At 36.3% G+C, this 21,965-nt stretch overlaps 1 pseudogene across 1 annotated transcript; it reads left to right on the top strand.

Moving 5' to 3' along the window:
- The first annotated feature begins 12,338 nt into the window (after positions 1–12,338).
- LOC311167374 (prefoldin subunit 4-like) lies at positions 12,339–13,544 on the top strand (annotated as a pseudogene). The gene has a single exon. The product of its transcript is annotated as a prefoldin subunit 4-like (transcript).
- Positions 13,545–21,965: the final 8,421 nt, after the last annotated feature.

Here is a 21,965-nt window from a genome sequence, read left to right as displayed (position 1 = left end):
TAATCTCAAAAGAAAAATGGCTTTTTGATGTGATTAAAATAGTGCCCTTAGGTAAAATATCAAAGTTTTTTCAGAGAGAAACTTGCCTCATCCTCTTCTTTACTTAAATTTCAATACTGGATTGTTTTTCTTATTTCTGTATCCTATTCATTGGTGATTCTAATGATCACTTATCTAAATCAACTATCAAAATCTTAGTAGGAAAAAGTAAAATAAAGCTTAATAACTTCATCTCCTAAATCCCGAGAAAACTGTCTGATTTTCTGATACTTTTAAAAAAGGACCCTAGGGTTAACTAATGTAGGAATTTTTTTGTCAGATTGGTAAAGAGCGAAAAAAACTCTAATCAGTAAAATTAGTTATAATTAAAATTAGTTACTAATTAAAAAATTAGTTATAATTTATTTAGCAAGCAAAAACAAAATCAAGTTCATTTCAGTACCTATTAATAGAGCAAATGATATTTTCTGCTTAAAAGCAATTATAAAATACTAAACAATGAATTTTTTTTTTAAGATTTATTTATTTCTGTACAAGAACTGGGGTGCAAGCCCGAGGTGCGGGTGGTGAGAGGATTCACCAGAGAGAGTAGGGAGCAGAACAGGCAGACTGACTGAAATACACTGCTGAGGGGAGCAACCGGTGAAGCAGGAGAGGTCTGCTGAGCCATGTGGGCTGCTCCCTGGTTGCCTGGCTGGCCAGGGATCGAACTCTTGCTGCAGTGGCTGGCAATAGCTTGATAGCACTGTGGATGTCTTTTACCCCTGCGTCACCAGGAAGGCCCTAAACACAATGAATCTATGAGATATTTTAATACCTGTTAAAGTTCACCATTACCTATTTGAGGGTGGAAAATTTTTACTTAAAAAGAAAGTTAAGTTATATTGTGCTAAAAAAATTAACTAATTTTTAAAAGTGATGATCTGTTTTCTTATGTCACAAGTAAAGATATCATCACACAAACAACAATTTTCCAGCTATAATATAATCCATCTAGTTATAACACTAACTGAATTAGCCAGCTTGTAAAAAAAACAAAACAAAACAAATTTCTAGGTTTCTGCATATACTTTCCTGATCCCTAGCAATTAAACTGTCAATTATGAAGCAAACAGAGATTATATTAGAGTATGAAAACTAAAGACTGCATTTCCTCAATTATTTCTTAAGGTAAAATAACTTAAACTCTCAATAAATGTTTCTAATTTAAAAAATCTTTTCATGAGTTTAATTTTAACTCCTAATATGAATTTTAAAGTAAAAATAAATTAACTACAACACTGCTTAAGACAGGTCTATTGAGCTAGGTACACTAAAAGTCCTTAGAAGGGTAAGGAAAATGAAACTATTTCATGAGTTACATAGAGCATAAGAATTAAAGTATTTAATACCATCAACAACAAGTGGTTAATTCCTTATACTCATACATTGATGAAACAACTAATCTATGATCAATTAAGGTCTTACCTGAATTTTTAAAATAATAGTAATAAGGAAAATACCAAGGTAAACTTATATCATATAAGCCTTTATTGAAGTTTAAGGCTATTTTGCTGGAATGTGAAATATTCAAGACCTTTAAAATATTCAAGACATTTACAACTAATTCCCATTAAATTACATCATTTTTATTTTCACCACACGAGACTATTTTAGTGCCTTCTCACCTTTATTATTTACTGTCTGTGAGACTCCTTGTATTTCTTTTCTTTTTTTTTTTTAATTTCTCCAAGTATCAATCTATTTATTTATTAGAAGATTTATTTATTCATACAAGCACTGGGTACAGTCAGAAGCACAGGAGGGTGAGAGAATTCATCAGAGCCAGAGCGGGGAGCAGAGCGGGCAGAAGGGGCGAAGTACACTGCTGAGGGGAGCAGCGGGCAGCAGGAGAGGTCTGCGCGCCCTGTGGGACCCTCCTCCGGTGGCCGGGGAGCAGCTGGGGATTGAACCGGCGCTGCAGAGGCTGCGGGCAGCTTCGCAACCCAGGGCTCAACCATTGCGCCACCGGGGAGGCCCGAGACTCCTTATATTTCAATGCTTGTCTTTAACATGGGGATAACACCACCTACCCTCAAGATCTTTTGTGAAGAGTAAAATAATTATAACAAGTAGAGCTTTTAAAAAACTCCTGAATGACTAATGGGTCAAAGAAGAAATCAAATAGGAAACTAGAAAATATCTTAAGACAAACAAAGATGAAAACAAAAGATACCAAAATGGATGGGGTGCAGCAAAAGAAGTTCTAAGTGGGAGACTTAGTCATAAATGCCTGCATTAAGAAAGAAGATAAAAGGTTACCCTATCGGACCAGGAAAATGAATAACTATAAGAAAGTGAAAATCAAAATCAACAAAAAACTATGAACCAGAGACACTCTATGGGGGGTCGGGGGCAGGAGGGGAGGGATTGGGGTCAAAATAAGGGGGGTTGCAATTGTATGGGGAATAAAAAAATAAAATTTATAATAAAAAAAAGGTTACCCTATCTTAATTTTACTTTCCTTCATTTTACAGGAAAATATTTGAATAAAGGGTATTCTGGGTTTCTGCCTCCTTCCCTTTTATGAACTATTATTTTGAATGCTCACAGAATCCATTATGTACATGCTTGCAGAAAAGTGCTTTGCTGAATCTTCACGTGGTCTTTAACATCATCAATAATTTGGTTGGTAGTTTTTAAGACTCAGCAGAACAGAAGAACTACGATCTGTTTTTACTCACACTGCACTTCTGACCAACAAATGAATGGATTTTCTACACCAAGCAATTCTTCAACTCTCTGCGGACACCACCTGGGTGTCTTACAAGTCAGTTCAATTCTGACAGTAATTACCCACCAGAAACTCAATTTCACTGGTTCATTCACACAAGATTGCCCCCACTTTGGATGCCCCAGTCAGTAGCACCAGGTTTCCCATACTTCTCACCAGCAGGCTATAAATCCACGGTTCCCATAACTCTCCTCCTCAGGTTTGATCATTTGCTAGAATGATTCATGGAACTCATGAAGGTACTTTATGATTACTGGTATATTATAAAAGATACAAGTCAGAAACAGTCAAATGAAAGAAACACTAGAGCATGGGATGGGTGTCAATGCATAATTTTCAAGACTTTCTGGACCTGTCACCCTTCCACAACCCCAATGTGTTCACTGATATGTAAGGTCTCCAAGTCTCATAATTTAGGAGATTTTGTGGAGATTTCATCACACACACACAATTGATTAAATCACTAACCAATGGTGATTAGCTCAATCTCCAGCTTGTCTCCCCTTATTGGAGGATAGGAAGTAAAGCTGAAAGCTCCAAGCTTCTAATGTTTCTGGCCACCCCGCCCCCCCAATCCTGAAGCTATCTAGGAATCCCAGTCACTAGCAAAAATATTGTTAGTTGTACTTAATCTGTAAAATTTGTCTACATCAGTCATCACACTAGCAAAAAGACACTGAAACTCCAAGATACAAAAGTTTTAAGAGCTCTGTGCCAGGAACCAGGGGCAAAGTTCAACTCTATGTTCCTTATTATAACACAAAAAGCAATTCTGGTATTAAAATGCAGATTCATCTTAGTCATTTATTTTTGTATTGTGATCACGACAACTAAGGGTCCTTGGCGTCTCTCAATAAAGAATTTCATGCATATGAAAAAATGTTCAACATCACTTGCAATCAGGGAAATGCAAATCAAAATGAAGGTGAGAATGGCACATATTAAAAAAACTAGCAACAACAAATGTTGGCGAGGATGTGGAGAGAAAGGAACTCTCCTGCACTGCTGGTGGGAGTGCAAACTGGTCCAGTCACTATGGAAAGCTGTGTGGAGATTCCTCAACCTACTAAAGATAGAGCTTCCATATGATCCAGCAATTCCACTCCTAGGTATTTACCCAAAGGACTCAGAAACATTAATTCCAAAGAGCACCTGCACCCCTATGTTTATAGCAGCACTATTTACAATAGCTAGGCTTTGGAAACAACCCAAATGCCCAAAAATAGATGACTGGATCAAGAAGATGTGGTACATATACACCATGGAATATTACTCAGCATTCAGAAAAGATAAACACATGCAATTTGCAGCAACATGGATGGAGCTGGAAGGGATCATGCTCAGCAAAATAAGCCAGAAAGAAAAAGAAAAATACCGGATGGTCTCACTCATAGCAGGATTCTAGAAAACCTAAATAAGGGACCAGGAAAAAGAATAGCTATAAGAAAGAAAAAATCAAAATCAACAAACAACTATGAACCAGAGACACACTATGGGGGGGCGGGGAAAGAAGGGGTTGGGGTCAAAATAAGGGGGTCGCGATTGCATGGGGAATATAAAAATAAAATTAAAAAAAAATAAAGAATTTCATGAAGCACCAGAATGAAGCCAGCCATAAAGTTTATTAGGAAGCAACAGGACAGAACACTGCAAGAGGCTGTCAGCAGTCTCAGAGAGTATAAGAGCTACACTGAGCAATAACACTGTAGGGTTTTTAAGGTTTTTTTTTCCTTTTCTAGGTGGGGCGGGGTCCCTCTTAATTATGCATAATATCTTGCACCCATCACTCTTCCTGATTTCAAGACTAATTGTAACTAACCCTCCTACCCTCTTTTCAATAAGGGAGGTAGGGGGAAGCTGTAAGACTCTACCCAGGCCTCTCAGACTTGCCAGACCTTATCTGGTCCTTGAAACAGTGACAGCAACAGCTGGACTATGGTATTACAGAAATGCAGCGGTGCTCCTCTGGAGGGGTGTGCACAAACCTTTTCTTTCCCTAACACTTGTATCTATACTCTTAGTAGTCAGAAAGTCCACTCAATTACATTATCTCAGAGGCTTTAAAGTGAGAAGGTAGTGATACACTTCCACCACCATTTTTTGTATCAAAAGATAAAGATGGATAGAAAAAAGGAGATTCAGTTTTCAAACTAAAAGTTCACTTGCATGTAATCTTAATAAAAAATAAAAAACTGTGAAATTATTCTTTTGTGAGACTCTATTACTTGCAAATAACACTTCTCTGGGCTACCCTATGCCATTTCAGAATAGTAAAAACCATAGTCTCCATCCTCTTATCACTACCCACGTTCTCCCAAGGATATGACTCCCTTGTTTGCTCTGCCAAACAATCCAAGCCAATTTGGTGTGCTAATTTTCATAAATAATTGTACATTGTTACCCATATATACTGTCCACTTTATGCAATCTTTAAGTGCCTCAGGACCTATGGTAGATTAAAAACAGCCACAAATTCTTTGCAACTTCTTAATACATTGTTTCCCTATGTGTGGGTTGGTTTTACTACTTGTTTTGACAATATCCTCTGGGGTTAAGTAACATTGTGAGATTTCTAAGTCTAGGCCTCAAGAGATCTTCTATCTCCTACAAGAGTTCTTCCACAGATAAACTGAGTAAGTCTGTAGAAACATAGCCTAGTCAATATCCAGAATAGAACCAACTGTCAAATACATGTATGAGGTCCTCTTGCGCCCACGAGGTGTACAAGATAACTGCAGTAAAATGAGTGACCTTGACAGCCCAAACTGCTGGTCTATGGCATCATAAACAAAATGGTTAAGTCACTACGGTTTGGCATGGCTTTTTTATCCCATGAGAGGTTAGCAAGTCTACAATCCTTTTCTAAAAAAAATGAAATTATTTTTTTGCATAGAGTAAAACTAATGAGTTGTACTATTTTATCTTCAATTAAATCAAAATCACTAATCTGATCACAACCACTAGATGGGTATTTTATTTGAAAGCAGGCACATATGAGAAGACACTGGGAAGGTTTATCACCTATAAAGTAACATGGCACAAAATTCTGCCTCAACGGACAACTTCTCACAAGATAGTGACAAACTCAAATCTTTTATTAGGTAATAAGAATGCAATACGAACAGTGAAGAACTGCTCACTGAAGTTTTTATTGCATCCTGAACAACTTGCTAGAAAGCCTTATCTACCTGTAAAAAGCACTATGACTCAGGGGTCTGCATGTCAATCTAGCCTCCTTATATCCCCGTTTTAACATCTACTCTGAGTGAATATATATTGCCTATGGAAATAGGCATTTCTTTCCTATACAATGACCTATAGAAACACCTTAAAGTAGTTGACAAAACATTTCTAAATAATTCATTTGAGAGGCAAAGTGGCACAGCAGACAGCAGATTTCAGGTCAATGTGATATAAGGGAGATATTGTGTGATGATTATGTGTTGTTTGAAGGATTAGAAACAAAAAAATATTTAAAAAAATGTAAATACCTGGCAAATAACAGCATTGCAATAAATGCTATTTTTCTATAATTTGTAAGTTATTAAGGAGACTGAGCTTATTAGGTGGCTTTGGTTATATAACAAACCATTTCAAAATTAATAGCTTAAAATAAGCCAATTCTGAGTCAACAATATTGGCAAAGCTCAGATGGGCAGTTCTGCTAACTTGGTCAGGCTCACTCACGTGCCTGCAGCCAGCTGCCATGGAGAGTGGGGACTGGCTGGTCTAAGATGACTCTACTGCGTTGAATCAGTTATTTTGAACTGATCTCCTGTCATCTAGCCGGCTAGCCTAGGTTTGATTATATATGGAAACACAGAAGGCCTGTCTCTTAAGGACCAGACTCAAAACTCACAAAACCACTTTTACCAAGTGGTAAAGTGGCAAGTCAAGACTTTAGGAGTCCAAGAGCAGCTTAGTGGGGTCAATTCTGCAACACCCCCCGTTGTGTATTCTTTTAAGGTCTTTTAGAGAAAGAAAATTCTTATTTTGTGCCAGATGCTTTGCTAAATGCTATATACATAGATCTGTGCATGCTGTTATGAATTTATTCATTTCAGTAAATCATTATAAAAAGTCCTATCATGAGAGAAGCTATTCCTACTTTACATGCGCTGAAACTGAAGTTTAGGTAGCTAGTCTAGCTAATTAGCCTAGCTAGGCTAATTAAAATACTAGCTAAAATACTATTACTTATACACAGCAGAGTCAAAATTGGAAAGTGGGTTATCTAGATCCTACCCATTTCATGGGTTTTTCCACTAGATCATCATATGTTGTCTAGAAATTTTAAGATTCTAGTGGTTCTATAATACCTCCACAAAGTTGCCTCTAATACTGCATAACAAAATATTATCTTATAATTTGAGATGTAAGTTTAAGTCAAGTTTCCTTGACTAGTTTGGCACAGTCTACTGAGCCTAACACGTTGCCTATGATCAACTTAAACAAGTTGTTTACAACACCACTGAGTTTCCTTCACCCCTACTTTCTCTCCCCCCTGAATGCCTCAGATCTACAGTCTGCTTTCAAGGGTCTGTCTTAAAGTTTGTCTTTGTCTGGTCCTTTGTTTGGTTTCTCTATATTCCACATATAAGTGAAACCATATGGTATTTTTCTTTCTCCTTCTGGTTTATTTCACTTAAAATAACCCCTTCCAGTTCTATCCAAGTTTCCACAAATGGCATGAGTTTATCTTTTTTGATCACTGAGTTGGATTCTAGTCTCTCTCTATATATATACCATCTCTTCTTGATCCCCTATCTGTTCTGGGGCATTTAGGTCGTTTCCATATCTTGGCTATTGTAAATAGTGTCGTTATAAGCATAAGAGTGCAGGTTTCCTTTCAAATTAGCACTTTTATGCTCTTTGGATAGATTCCTAAGAGTGGAATTGTTGGGTCATGTGGTAGATGGGATCTATTATTTTAATGGAAATAATTCCTTTTTATATTAAAATGCTGGAATAGCTAATAAAAATACCAACCACAATAAATCAAATCACTAGATATATTAAGATACTTTCAAATACACATTTAATTATCCAAATCAGAAATCTGTCAGTCATTTTGATTGTCCCTCTACTCATCACCCACTTTTACCCCCACCACTTCATTGACTTAACCTTCAAAATATTATCAAGTCTATCCACTATTCTCCATGCCCATTAATACAACCTTATCTCGAGTTGCTATCATCCCTCACTTAGACTATTACTGACACCTTTTGGTCTCTCTTCTCTTATTGAGGAATTAGTGGTAGTTTTAAAATATAAGTCTCATCATGTTATTTCTCCTGCTTAAAACCCTTCACTATAGTTTCTCTATCCTAAATGCAATCCCTTCACCACAGCCTAGATGTCTTGCTTACCTTTCCATCCTCACCTTGAGCCCTTCGTACTGTTCCACTCACATTGCTCTCTTCCCTATTATACCAAGCTCTTCCTCTGTGGGGCCTTTTTATGCATTATTTCCTCTTGGCATCACTGGCTCCTTTTCATTTTTCAAGGCTCAAAAGGACTTTCATACCTATTAATCTATTACGGAATCCTACTGGTTTCCCTTTATAGCACATTTTCAATTTACATATGTATATTTACTAGTTTGTTTGTTTTATCTTCATACTAGGCTGTAATTACCATGATTACAAACTACATTTCAGTCATCGCTGTCCCAAAACTTAACATTCTGCTTGCTACAGTTGAATACTTTTTTTTTTTAAAAGATTTATTTATGCAAACACTGGGTATAGTCAGAAGCGCAGGAGGGTGAGAGAATTCACCAGAGCCAGAGCGGGGAGCAGAGCAGGCAGAAGGACCGAAGTACACTGCTGAGGGGAGCAGTGGGCGGCAGGAGAGGTCTGCGTGCCATGTGGGACCCTCCTCCAGTGGCCAGGGAGCAGCTGGGGATTGAACCGGCGACACAGAGGCTGTGGGCAGCTTCACAACCCAGCGCTCAACCGCTGCGCCAGCGGGGAGGCCCCCAGTTGAATACTTTTGAAAAATAATCACCGTTTGCCTTTTGTATGGCACCATATTGGTTGTTCTCGAACAGTAACAGACAGTGAAAGAAGATGGGAAAAACTGAATTCACCACAGGAATGAAAATGAAAAGATCTCCAGGAGCAAAATGCAACATGAAAATAAAATTTATTACTTAAAAATAAGTACCTGGTGTTACCATCATTTTATCTTATTAATTATCCAACAAATAAAACCTACTTCCTATGTGCACAGAGGATCCAGGATTAGTGGTTTGCTGTTTGGAAACACAGGGATAATCATATCACTGCTAGTATGACTTTTTGTAATATGGTTTTCTCTGCAGGAGCACTTTTCAGGTTAAATATGAGGTTGTTAAAATATATAGAAGTGGAATTTATCCACTAATTTCCAAACTCAGTACAGTGTAATTCCAAAGACAGAATTATACTGCTTCTGGCATAAAAGCAATAACTATGTTGAAACAAATTTTCTACTAATGGTTGTTTGCAGGCAGTTAAAAAGAAGGAATTTCTAAAGTCAGTTACTTAAAGTGGAATTACATGTCTGTATGATATAGAAACTGGTATAATGAACTAAATTTAGGTAGCTCACTAATTTAAAAAAAACCATATTAAATAGTAGTTAGCATCAAATGTTTTCACAACTATAATCAGAAACAACGCACCTGTCTTTTAATCTTGTAAAATAATATTTATTGTTGCCCACTACACTGACAAGATGCATTTCTTGAAGAAAATTTGAAAAATGTTCACGTATGTGAAATTAAAATCATTCCAAATCCCTACAATTAGAGAGACTAACAGTTAACATTTTAATCTACAAATAATTGTATTTTAGATTGACTACATTATGGAGCTATATTTACAAAGAGAAGAGAATTCTAAAATATTCTGTGCCTACCATTGCATTGCCTGCCATTCTTTTTTTTTTTTTTTTAAGATTTATTTATGTATACAAGAGCTGGATGTAGGCCAGGGGTGTGGGAGGTGAGAGGATTCACCAGAGACAGAGTGGGGAGCAGAACAGGCAGATCTACTGAAATATACTGCTGAGGGGAGCAGCAGGTGAGACAGGAGAGGTCTGCTATGCCATGTGGGTTGCTCCCTGGCCAGCCGGGGCTTGAACTCATGCTGCAGTGGCTGGCAATAGCTTGCTAGTGCTGAGACTTAACCCCTTGTGCCACCATGGAGGCCCCTGCATGACATTCTTTCCTCAAAGAATGACCCAGTCTCAAACTTTTCACCTTTACTGTTGAGAATTACTAAACATCTCTTAGCATCTGTTTAATCATATGGTTTTTGTGGGAATTTAATAATCCACATTAGGTGCTATACAAATGGTAGTCATTGTTAGAACTAAAAAAAATAACCACTTTGGTGGAACTTTTGCAGATTGCTTCAGTCCTATTCTTAAAATATTTGTGTCACTTATGCTATTATGCTCATCATGAGCCAATACATGTCTTATCTCTCTCCCTAGGATCTGAGGTGATCTGGGAAGCTTCCATACCTCCCACAGGTTTATAGATTCCACAGTGGATACAGAAACTTAAGGTCAATTCATTATATTTTCACACTTATTACTTATCAGTCATTATACTGGGAGACACAGAGATAAACAATAACTCTCAGTTTCTGCCCTCACATACCTTATAATTTTGTAGTGGGAAAGAGACAGATTTAGTACCCTTCTTTTTGAAATTCTTAGAGACAGGTATTTTAGAATACAGAATCTTTCAGATGTCAGATATATACTGTTTCAGATATATACTGTTTATGAAAAACCCATTCATCAAAGGCTAGGTCAGCATCATATGACAAACATTATTTCTATAGCGAAATTTCTATAGTGAAATACCTGAATATTCACACTAACAGGCATAATTAAAGGCTATACATAGCCTCGATTCAGTTCAGTCAGGGTTTATCACTTCATTAGTTTGAAACCACCATTATACAAATTATCACAAACTTAGTGGTTTGCATAGTACATATCATCTTACTTCTGGAATCAGAAGTTTCATTAGGCTAAAGCCAACATATCTTCAGGACTGGTTTCTATCTACAGGATGGATGGGAGAATCTGTTCTTTGCTTTTTCAGTGTTCTGAGACTGTCCACACTCCTAGGCTCCTTGCCTTCTTTCACTTTCACGGCAAGCAAGCCCATCACCTTTACCCATCACTTCTGCCATCGTACCTTCTCTGGCACTCATTTCTTTCCCTTATAAAAATCCTCACTGATTATATTAAGCCCAATTGGATAATCCAGGTCAATGTTCTCATTTCGAGGGCCTTAATTTATTCACCTCTACAGAGTCATCTTTGCAACGTATGATAAAATATTCACAGGTCGCAGGGATTACGTTCTGACCACCTTTGGGGGATATTACTCTGCCCACCAGAGCCACTAGAGTTTTCAGTCTTTTTGGCATGAGAACTCTAACGAGGAATCTAGACCTGTATAACCCAAGGTAGTACAAGGCCAGTGATGTAAGAAAAGCATAGGCTGATTGCAGAAACGCAGCAGCTGTAAAGATCACAACCAGCTAGGTATCAGGAAAAGTTTCATGAAATATGGTATTTGATGAGAGCCTTCAAAGATGCAAAGCATTACAACAGGTGAACACTGGTACAAAGGTTATTTTTTTTCAGACATACTTGCTCTTAAAACTTTTCACAGACATACAAAACAGCTACAAGAAATTCAGAGACATCAAATTATAATACATATTTGGGGAAGAAAGAAAAATGCAGTTTGACTAAACTATATAGAGTTAAAATTAAGAACAGAGGGAAAAAAGAATGGAAATACAAATTGTAGACAACTATAGTCACGTTACTTGTCAGAAAGAAGAGTCTGCCCTTAATTCTGAGAAAACGAGCAATCAGGTGGAAATAGTTTTGAACACAGAAATGATGTGATATGATTGGCGTTACATTGGAGAAAGGTTAATTTGGCAGGAGGACTGATTAAAATTGGTAAAAGCAGAAGAGTAGGAGACCAGTAACTAATCTAAAAAAGTAATAAGTACTTTTGGGTGGTGTAAGAAGCAGAATGATGCCAAGATAGCTAGAATCTGCAAGATATGAACATCAACATGGTCTTTAAATAAAAGTAGCTACCAATCAAAGTGCTTTACTGTGTGTCAGTTAGCATTTTAAATGCTTCTGTCACAAATAACTATGAACCAATTTGACTCCAGTTTACAGTTGGGAAGAGAATCAGCAATCCTACAGCAAGTAACCAGCACGCTAGGATTCAAATTCAGGTGGATCCAACTCCCAAGTCCAAATAAGTTACCAGCCTTAAGTGACATAGTACTACATTCTCAATTGAAAGCTAGAAAATTAGTGAAAAACTCACCATTTCACCTGAAAGTAAACTGTAAGTTATACATGTATAATATAAACTCTAAAGCAAACATTAGAATATCACAACAAAGAGTTGTAATTATTAAGTTATAACTATTAAAGGAAACAAAATGGAATCATTAAAAAATATTCACTCCAGGGCCTCCCCGGTGGCGCAGCGGTTGAGCGCTGGGTTGCGAACCTGCCCGCGGCCTCTGCGGCGCCGGTTCGATCCCCGGCTGCTCCCCGGCCACCGGAGGAGGGTCCCACATGGCGCGCAGACCTCTCCTGCCGCCAGCTGCTCCCCTCAGCAGTGTACTTCGGTCCTTCTGCCTGTTCTGTTCCCTGCTCTGGCTCTGGTGAATTCTCTCACCCTCCCGCGCTTCTGACTGTACCCAGTGCATGTATAAACAGAACAAACAAACAAATAAACAAATAAATAAACATGCCTCTATAAAAAAAAATTAAAAAAAAATGACAATATCTTAAAAAAAAAAAAAATTCACTCCAAAAGACAAAAAAAAAAGAGAGAGATCAACAGTCAAGACAAAGAGAAAATGGCAGATTTAAACTCTGCATCAATAATCACATTAGGGCCTCCCTGGTGGTGCAAGGGGTTAAGACACAACCTATGAAGCAATCCACAGCCTCTGCAGCACGAGTTCAATCCCCAGCCAGGGCATGGCAGACCTCTCCTGATTCGCCACTGCTCCCCTCAACAATGTGTTTCAGTCGATCTGCCTGTTCTGTTCCCCACTCTGTGTCTGGTGAATCCTCTCACCCCCCACACTTCTGGCCTGTACCCCAGGTCTTGTATGCATAAATAAATCTCTTAAAAAAAAAAATCTTTAAAAAAAAAAAAGAATTAAAAAGCTAGGGATAAGGGCGGGGCTCTCAGGCGGGGCTCGGGCGGCGCTGCGCAGGCGTCCTGGGCCGGCAGGGCTCGCGCGCGGGGGCCCCGGGGACCAGGCGCCGCCGCGCCCCCCACCCGCGCCCTGGTGCAGTCCCAAGATGGCGGCCACCATGAAGAAGGCGGCTGCAGGAGATGGCAATGTTACTTTTGAAGACCAGCTAAAGATAAACAAATTTGCCAGGAATACAAGTAGAATCACAGAGCTAAAGTTAGAAATAGACGTAAAAAAGAAACAACTACAGAATTTAGAAGATGCCTGTGAGGACATCATGCTTGCGGATGACGACTGCCTAATGATACCTTATCAAATTGGTGATGTGTTCATTAGTCATTCTCCAGAAAAAAACACAAGACATGTTAGAAGAAGCAAAGAAAAATTTGCAAGAAGAAATTGACGCCTTAGAATCCAGAGTGGAATCAATTCAGCGGGTGTTAGATTTGAAAGTTCAGTTATATGCAAAATTTGGGAGCAACATAAACCTTGAAGCTAATGAAAGTTAAACATTTTTTTAATACTTTTTAAATTTGTTTAATAAACTTGAATATTGTTAAAATGATAATTTCCCTTCTTCAAATGATATGGAAAGTAAACTTTTTAAAAAACTCATTTTATTTAATGGAAACTTGCCTATTTTGACATCCTGCTTATTTATTTTATACTTTTTAAAAGACAGTGTTCCTTGTGTATTTTGCGTCACAGTTACTCAAGGGCAGGGGCTTTATGTCATGTTATTAAAATCAGTTCAGCAATCAAAAAAAAAAGCTAGGAATAAAATTTTTTTAAAAAATCACATTAACCATAAATGATCTCAACACGCCAATTAAAAGGCAGAGATGATGAGCGGGGATTAAAAAAGCAAGACTGACCCACATGCTGCCTACATAATCTGCTTTAAACATGAAAACAGAAATAGGTTAGTTGTAAGTAAAAAAGATACACCAGGGCCTCCACAGTGGTGCACTGGGTTGAACGCCTTGCTATGAAGCTGTCCGCAGCCTCGACAGTGTGGGTTTGATCCCGGCTGACCGGTGAGAATCCCACATGGCGAGGCAGACCCTGTCTCGCCTGCTGCTCCCCTCAGCAGTGTATTTCTGTCATCTGCCTGTTCTGTTGCCCGCTCTCTCTGGTGAATCCTCTCACCCTCCCATGCCTCCGGCCTGTACCCAGCTTTTGTATAAAAATAAATAAATCCTTAAAAAAAAAAAAAAAGATACACCAGGCTATTGGAAAAAAAAAGTTGGAGTGACTATATTAATATCAGACAAAATTGATTTTAGAGAAAGAATATTACCAGAGATAAAGGATCATTCATAATAATAATGGAGCCAATTCATCAAGAAGACATATCTAAAATGTTTATGCACTTTACAAATAGCTACACAATAAAAAGAAATGTAAGTGCAAGAAAAAGAGCTATAGTCAGAAATTTCAACATCTCTTCTTCAATAATTGATAGAACAAGTAGACAGAAAATCAATAAGCACATAGAGATCTTGAAAGACACCATAAACAATTTGACCTAATAGAATTTTATAGAACATTCTATCCCAACACAACAGAATACACATTTTTCCAAGTGTACAAATAACATTTACAGAGACTATATTATAAGCCATAAAACAAGTGAGAATAAATTTAAAAGAATTTAAAGTTCTACAAAGTATGTTTTCTGAATACAATCTAATTAAATAAGAAAATCAGTATCAGAAAGATACCTGGAAAATTCTCAAATATTTGTAAACTAAAAACATTTCTATATAACCCTAAGTCAAAAGAGAATAAAAAACGCTAATGTAAATTTAAACTGAGTAAAAACAACATACTGAAATTTGAGGGAAGCAGTCCACGCAGAACTGAGAGAAATTTACAGCAGTAAAATGTCTACATTATGAAAGAAAGGTCTCAACTGAAAGCCCTCAACAACTTTTACAGCAAGAAAACACAAAATTTAGAACTTGCAAAAGATTGGAAATAATACAGATGAAAGCAGAAATCAATGGAATAGAATTATTCTAATCTACGCATATATACAGGAATAAAAGGCTAAGTTTTTGTTTATTTATATAGACCTCCACTATAAACTCAAATTTACTTTTCATCCATATAGTATATAATGCAGCCAATGAGTTTCTTGTACTTTTTTATCTGTACTTAGTGTAAATATACTTATTCTGGAGTTGTGTTTTTAAGACTGGTATTTGTTTATAATAGATTAGTCATTAAGTGCAAGAAAGTCTCAATTGGTGGTCTTTACAGACAACTTTAATTATCTTAATGTTATAATAGCAATTATTGGTCCTTTATTGAAAGCAAAATTATTTCAGTCTCAGAGTAAAGCAATTAATTTCTTTGTACCTTCAGATAAAATATTAAAATAAAAAATATACTATTGGGAAGATTATTTAAATTAACTGCCTAGAAATGCTTTCCTAAATATCTCTCTCAACCATGTCTTTCTTGATATTAGGAGATAATTCTTAGAAAAACTACATAATTATATCTGACAGGTATAATACAAAATATAATTTTGAACCTGCTCAGAACATGGTTTTTACTCCTCTTCTGAATTATTCCTTAAAAGATCAAATGAATTAAGAAGGACAAAGAGAGGACTGGTGCCATGGGGACTAGTTCTCATAGCTGTGTTCTTCACAGTCCTTACTAGAAGGGGCTTTATAATCATACAAATAGTTGGAAAAGAAGGTAACAGCTGGGTGTTTTGATTTTTTGACAAGACCTTGATATTTTGGCACCTTACTATTCAGTACTCTACAAGGAAGACAACTACTTATCATAGTTTTCATCCTTCACCTTCTTTCCTCAGCCTTATCAGAGGTTGTCTAAGAGATCAATTGTCTGGGTTGATAATATAAATTCAGAAACACAGAAAATGAATCATGATTATATTATTACTAGTCATTATTATGATTACTCATTATTTTGTTATTTTTAGACTTATAATAGTAATGAGATTTACTAATGTATGGTCATTTATTTAACATGTTTTCTATACCATGGAATAAGTAACTAATTGACATTAAAGAGAACAAAAACCTATCTTGCTTCCACTTAAGTGAGAAAACCAGTATAAAGAAAGCAAGATTTTAGGAGCATACATATCTACTTACAGAACTCATGAAAAATTGTCTAAATCATATATAGTGTTATAAACCTAAACCAAACTTTATTTCAATAGAGTATATAAAATGACACAACCACTTTGAAAAATACTTAGGCATTTTCTTATAAAGTTAAACATATAACTACTATATGACTCAGTCACTCCACTTCCATGTCTTTTACTCAGGAGAAATGAAAGATACAACCAAACAATGTTTTGTACATGAATGCTCACAACCACTGCATTGTAACAGCCAAAACCTGAAAACAACCAAAATGAGTAACAAATTGTTATCCATCAGAATAGTCTGCAAACAATGGAAAAGTGTGAAGTAATAAAATGAACTAATGATAACAACATGGGTGAATTTTATAATCATTATACTAAGGGAAGTAAAAAAAAAAAGGACACTATATAATTCCATTTATGTAAAGTTCTAGAAAATGTAAGCTAAGAGTGAAAGTGTATCAGTGGAGGTTGGGGGGTTGGTCCAAGGAGTAGAATAAGGAAGGATGCAGGGATTACGAAGGAAGACTAGGAAAACTGGTGGTTCATTATCATGACAGTTTCAGGAATGCAACCATAAGTAAAAATTATTGTGTAATTGTATAATATATTGTATTGTAAGATACTGTATTGTATATATAGCACATCAACTATATTCTAATAAAGCTCTCAAAATCCATTTAAATAGCATTAACTATTCTCATATACACAAAATTTGTATTATGTCATAAAAATGCTTATATTCTACCACATTAATGATTTAAAGTCCTGATAGTAATACTAGACATCAAATTCCATGTGCAACACAGTGTAGATTTTCAAAATTATGGAAATATGCAAGTAAAATATCTCAAAGACTAACATATTACAACAGTACAAATTCAGCAAGCTCAGGTAGATTAATGAGTTTTGCTATCTTCTGTCAATGTATTACAATCCTCTTCTTGACCTGAAAATAAATGCAGTTATTACAATGGAAAACTGGCATGACTTTAATAATTCCCATCCCATCACTAACCATAATCAACAACTATAAAATGGTAAGGAGTTACGTTATAAGGTATTTGTAATTTGTCTATGTCAAAGTCAAAACTTTCTCCGCAGAAACCATTTCACCATGGTGACAAAGTTCCAGGCTAGTTCCCAAATCCTATTTAAGCAATAGGATCAATTATTCTTTCTTCTGCATCACAGTTTTTCTTTTTATTTTACTGCATTGTTTCCATAGGCATAAACACATGCTATCCTATCATCCATATTAAAAATATATATGCAAAAACCAGAAACAAATCTCTCTTAGTCTCACTTCTCAACTCCTCCACCCCCTGACCTCTCTGATCTCCTTTATGGCAAAAGTCCCTGAATGACTTCTCTGATTTCTCTCCTCCAATTCTCACTTGAATTTGTCCCATTCAGGCTTTCATTTCCAGCATTTTCCCCAACCATCTCACCAAGGCTATAGTTAACTGCTATAACCAGTGGTTAATTCTCAGACCTTTTTCTCACTCAGTCTCTTAACTGCATCTGACAGTTGTCATGCCTTAAAAATACTTTCTTAATCTGGCTTTCAAAAGACAGGTTCCTGGCTTTCCTCTTACCTTAACTTCAACTTCTGTATCTCTAAATCTTAGAGTACTCTAGAACTTAGTCCTTGGATGTTTTTTCTTATTCATATCTATGCTCACTCCCTTAGTGATTTCCTATTAAATTTTCTTAAAAGTGAGATACATCTACAGCTAACTTAAAGAACTTACATGCTTCACTGTCACCCTTAAAGTCAATTATAGATAATTCTCCTATTATTTAGAGGCAGCTGTAGGTAAAAAGTTTCAAATAGAAACAAAAAAGGAAAACAAACAATGATTTTCAATACATCATCACCCTCTCATAATTCAATATTACTAGTATAGGGGATTACTTTAAAAATCAATAAAATTGACAAATACCAAAACTAATACCTGTTTTTCATTTTGTTGCATTAGGAACATTTAAATAACATACCAAATACTTTAAAAAAAAATGGAAATCATGGCCTTATCTTTGGTACTAGCCTCATGGACCTAAATATAAAATAGTACTGTTTCATATTAACAGACTATATTTTAAAGCCACTTTTTAACAATTTTTCATTTTAACCTAAAAAGGACGACATATGGTTATTACAGTACTATTTTAAACAGCAGTTTCTGCTAACATGACCTCTCACATAAGACTTTTAATAAGTGAATTTAATTAATTTAAAATTTGTTACAGAACTCATAAATCCAACTCTATTACAAGAAATATATATTAAAATTCATTTTTAACTGATGACAGGTCATTAATATCATCTTTCTGTACTTAGTATAACATTACAAAAAATAAATTTACATTTTCTTTTTAATGCTAATGAATGACACTAAGTCCTTTATGTATGCACCATTAAGAAATATGGATACTTTCCTGAGAGTCAAAATGAATTCTATGAAATTAGTACTGCTCTACACTATATATTAGGCACACAAATGGTGGCTATCACAATAAAAGTTACTTTTGCTAGCAAGAAAGGAAAATACACTTATGATTGAGTACTCAATAGTAATACATAACTCCTTTCCTCCTTCCAAGATTCGCACCTCAAATGACTTTGCATATACTGCCTGCCGACCCCGCAGCAAGTGTTAGAAGCATATAGAATAGAGACAGGTTTTTAAGTGTATCTCAGCTCTCTCGGAGGGTTCCATTGTCAGTGCCTCAGTTCTGAGGAAAGAGTAATTAGCATCTTTCTTTCTACTACTAAGCACATCAAGGGTCTATACTAACTCAAACAGTTCAACCTTCAAGATCTCTTTCTCTGAAATGTCCCTTTCTGATTTAAATATTCTGTTCTACCCTCTCCGACTCCTCATTATAAAATCTGTCTTTACCAAGTTCCTGTAAGTCTTTCACACTCCTCTATTTTTAAAACCATTTTTTGGCTTGGTTTTATTTCCCACCTCACTAGCATTTCAGACTTGAGAAGAACTACCCCAGATCACAAGGCCTTATACTCTGGGTCCCAACAGACTAGTCATATCAGAACACAACACAGTATCTTCTCTCTTCACACCTTCAGCATCCGCTTCTGATTTTCCTTTTAAATTCCACTCTGTAAATATTAAATCGAGAATCAACAATTATATCTAGTTCTTTGTACATTCTTACCTCTTCATAAATCCTCTATCTCCAGATCTTAACCTATCACCTGTAAATTACTTAGACGGACAACCATAACATCTTAGGAAATATTTAGTCCTGTCCCATCAGTCTGCCAGACAGCAACAAGAGTGTCTGATTAACCCAAATTCAACACGTGAAAAATCAAATTCATCATCCATGACTCCCCACTAGCCCTTAAAAGAAAATATACTGGTTCTTTAGACTTCTACTTCTAGAAACTATCAAATCACTTAGGATTTGAGAACACCTTTAAATTAAAGTGAAGTACTAGATTCTGCACTAGTCAATTCAGTAACCTTTTGAGTGCAAACTGCTGGCAAAAAAATTCATTCAGCTCCTTCAGTGGTGAACTTCGGAACCAAGCCCATCTCCCAACCCCAACAAATTGTCTACAGCTTAGCTATCGAACAAGAAAATCAAAATAATTCCATAATTTCCCTATGTCTAAAAGAAGCTTGAGTCAGAAGTAAGTATAAACCTGGAGATTAAGTTTTGGCTAGTATTGTGAAAGATTCTGTAGCAGCCTATGCTTAAAATTTAGTTTCCACCTAATAAAACTGAAAATTACACCTCCTCATGGGGTTGTTGTAAGGATTACACCATATACTAGCATAGTGTGTAGCAATCATAGGTGCTCAAAAAATGGTGCTGTTATTACTGGTGTCACTACTACATTATCAGTAACACTGCCACATGAGATGTCATTCTGTTTCTCCACAGGACCATTTCAGCATATCTTTTCTGAAGTGTTCAGGTCTCTACTCCCTTCGCTCTCCCTTTCAACCCTGTTTAAAGTAGTGGATCCTCCTACTATTTTCTTTATCTATGCCCTGTTTTATTTTCCTTCATAGTACTTATACCTATCTATCATTATATAACATAGGTATTGTTTATTGTCTATATACCCCACTAGAATATAAGCACCATTTGAGCAAGGATTTTGTTTTGTTTTCCACTGAGACTGAGCACTTAGCAGTCTAGCACATAATAGGTGCTCAATAAATATTTATGAATTAATGAATGGATGGTGAGGCCAAGACCTATATATGTGATATATAATACAACCTCATCTGGTTTCTTAAGAGAGCAGATCAGAAGCAACAAATTAGACGGGGAAGCTGCCAGAAGTAGATCCATAAGCACTGAAAGCCGTCAACTTCACAGAGGAAGATAGTAAAAATAGCAAACACAATTAACATAGGTGAGCAATGTAGTAGGATAATTTTTACATGGGTAAATAATCTTATGTCCTTTGATAATCAGATTCTTTGTATTTCAGCAAACTATAGTAACAGGAGCTCTTCATAATGAGTCAATTAATCTAATTGAACATCCCTCTATATAAGGCTTTGTTAAGTGCTAGAGTAATCTTACTCCATACACTTTGTTTTAAGGAAGCAGGAACTGTATAGTACTTTTAGAACTGTCTGCATGGAAAGTAATTAAAACACAAACTTCACTTTTAGGAAAAGAGAATTTTTTTGAAAAAGACATTAAATTGCGTTTTCTCAATTTCTTTTTTTTTTTTTTTAAAGATTTATTTATTTATTTATACAAGCACTGGGTACAGTCAGAAGCGCGGGAGGGTGAGAGAATTCACCAGAGCCAGAGCAGGGAACAGAAGAGGCAGACTGATGAAGTACACTGCTGAAGGGAGCAGCGGGCAGCAGGAGAGGTCTGCGCGCCATGTGGGACCCTCACCCGGCAGCCGGGGATCGAACGGGCGCTGCAGAGGCTGCCGGCAGCTTCGCAACCCAGCGCTCCACCGCTGCGCCACCAGGGAGGCCCAACATTTTCTCAATTTCTAATGAAGTTGTATGAAGGAACCATTACCACATTCTGTAAGTTTAAATATTAACCTAATTTTCTTTTTAAAATTCAATATTATTGATGTATAGATCATTATGCTTACAATAGCCTATCCTCATCTCTGTTAAGAGTATAAGAGTTTTAAAACGGATTAAAGCATCCCTGTATTTAGCACATTTTCTATCAATATTGGTAAAGTTATATTTAACCCAATGCCCATTTCTCTTTTCAAATCATAAACCATTCAGGGAGAAAATATTTGCACACCATACAACTGTTAAAGGACTAATATCAAAGATCTTCAAAGAACTTATATAACTCAACAAAAACAAAGCAAACAACCCAAAGCTGCAATCTTATCTTTACTGCAGCACTATTCACAATAGCTAAGATATGGAAACAACCTAAATGCCCCAAAACAGTTGAAAGGATCAAGTAGATGGGGTCTATATACACAATGGATCACTCAGTGATCAAAAAGATAAACTCATGCCATTGCAGTATGACAGATGGCTTCACCTATTGGTGGGCTAAAGGAAAACGAAACAAAGGGTCAGGCAAACCATAATCTCTAAAATATGTAATAAAAATTTATCCAAAAAAGTAAGATATAAGCCAACAGATGTTTTATTAAAGACTGGAAAACAAGAACAAAAAACCCTTACTTTCGTAGCATAATGTAAAAATATGACCAGGCTTCACATTTTTTGGAAGAGAAATTAAGTAAATTAATCCATGCTCCGACACACAAGCTTTTGCTTTTTTCTTTTCCAATGAGCTAGTAAAT

Source organism: Talpa europaea, assembly GCF_964194135.1.
Source record: "Talpa europaea genome assembly, chromosome: 2".
In the NCBI taxonomy this organism is placed as follows: domain Eukaryota; kingdom Metazoa; phylum Chordata; class Mammalia; order Eulipotyphla; family Talpidae; genus Talpa; species Talpa europaea.
Note: the sequence above shows the minus strand (reverse complement) of the source record. Positions and strands in the feature narration are given on the sequence as shown.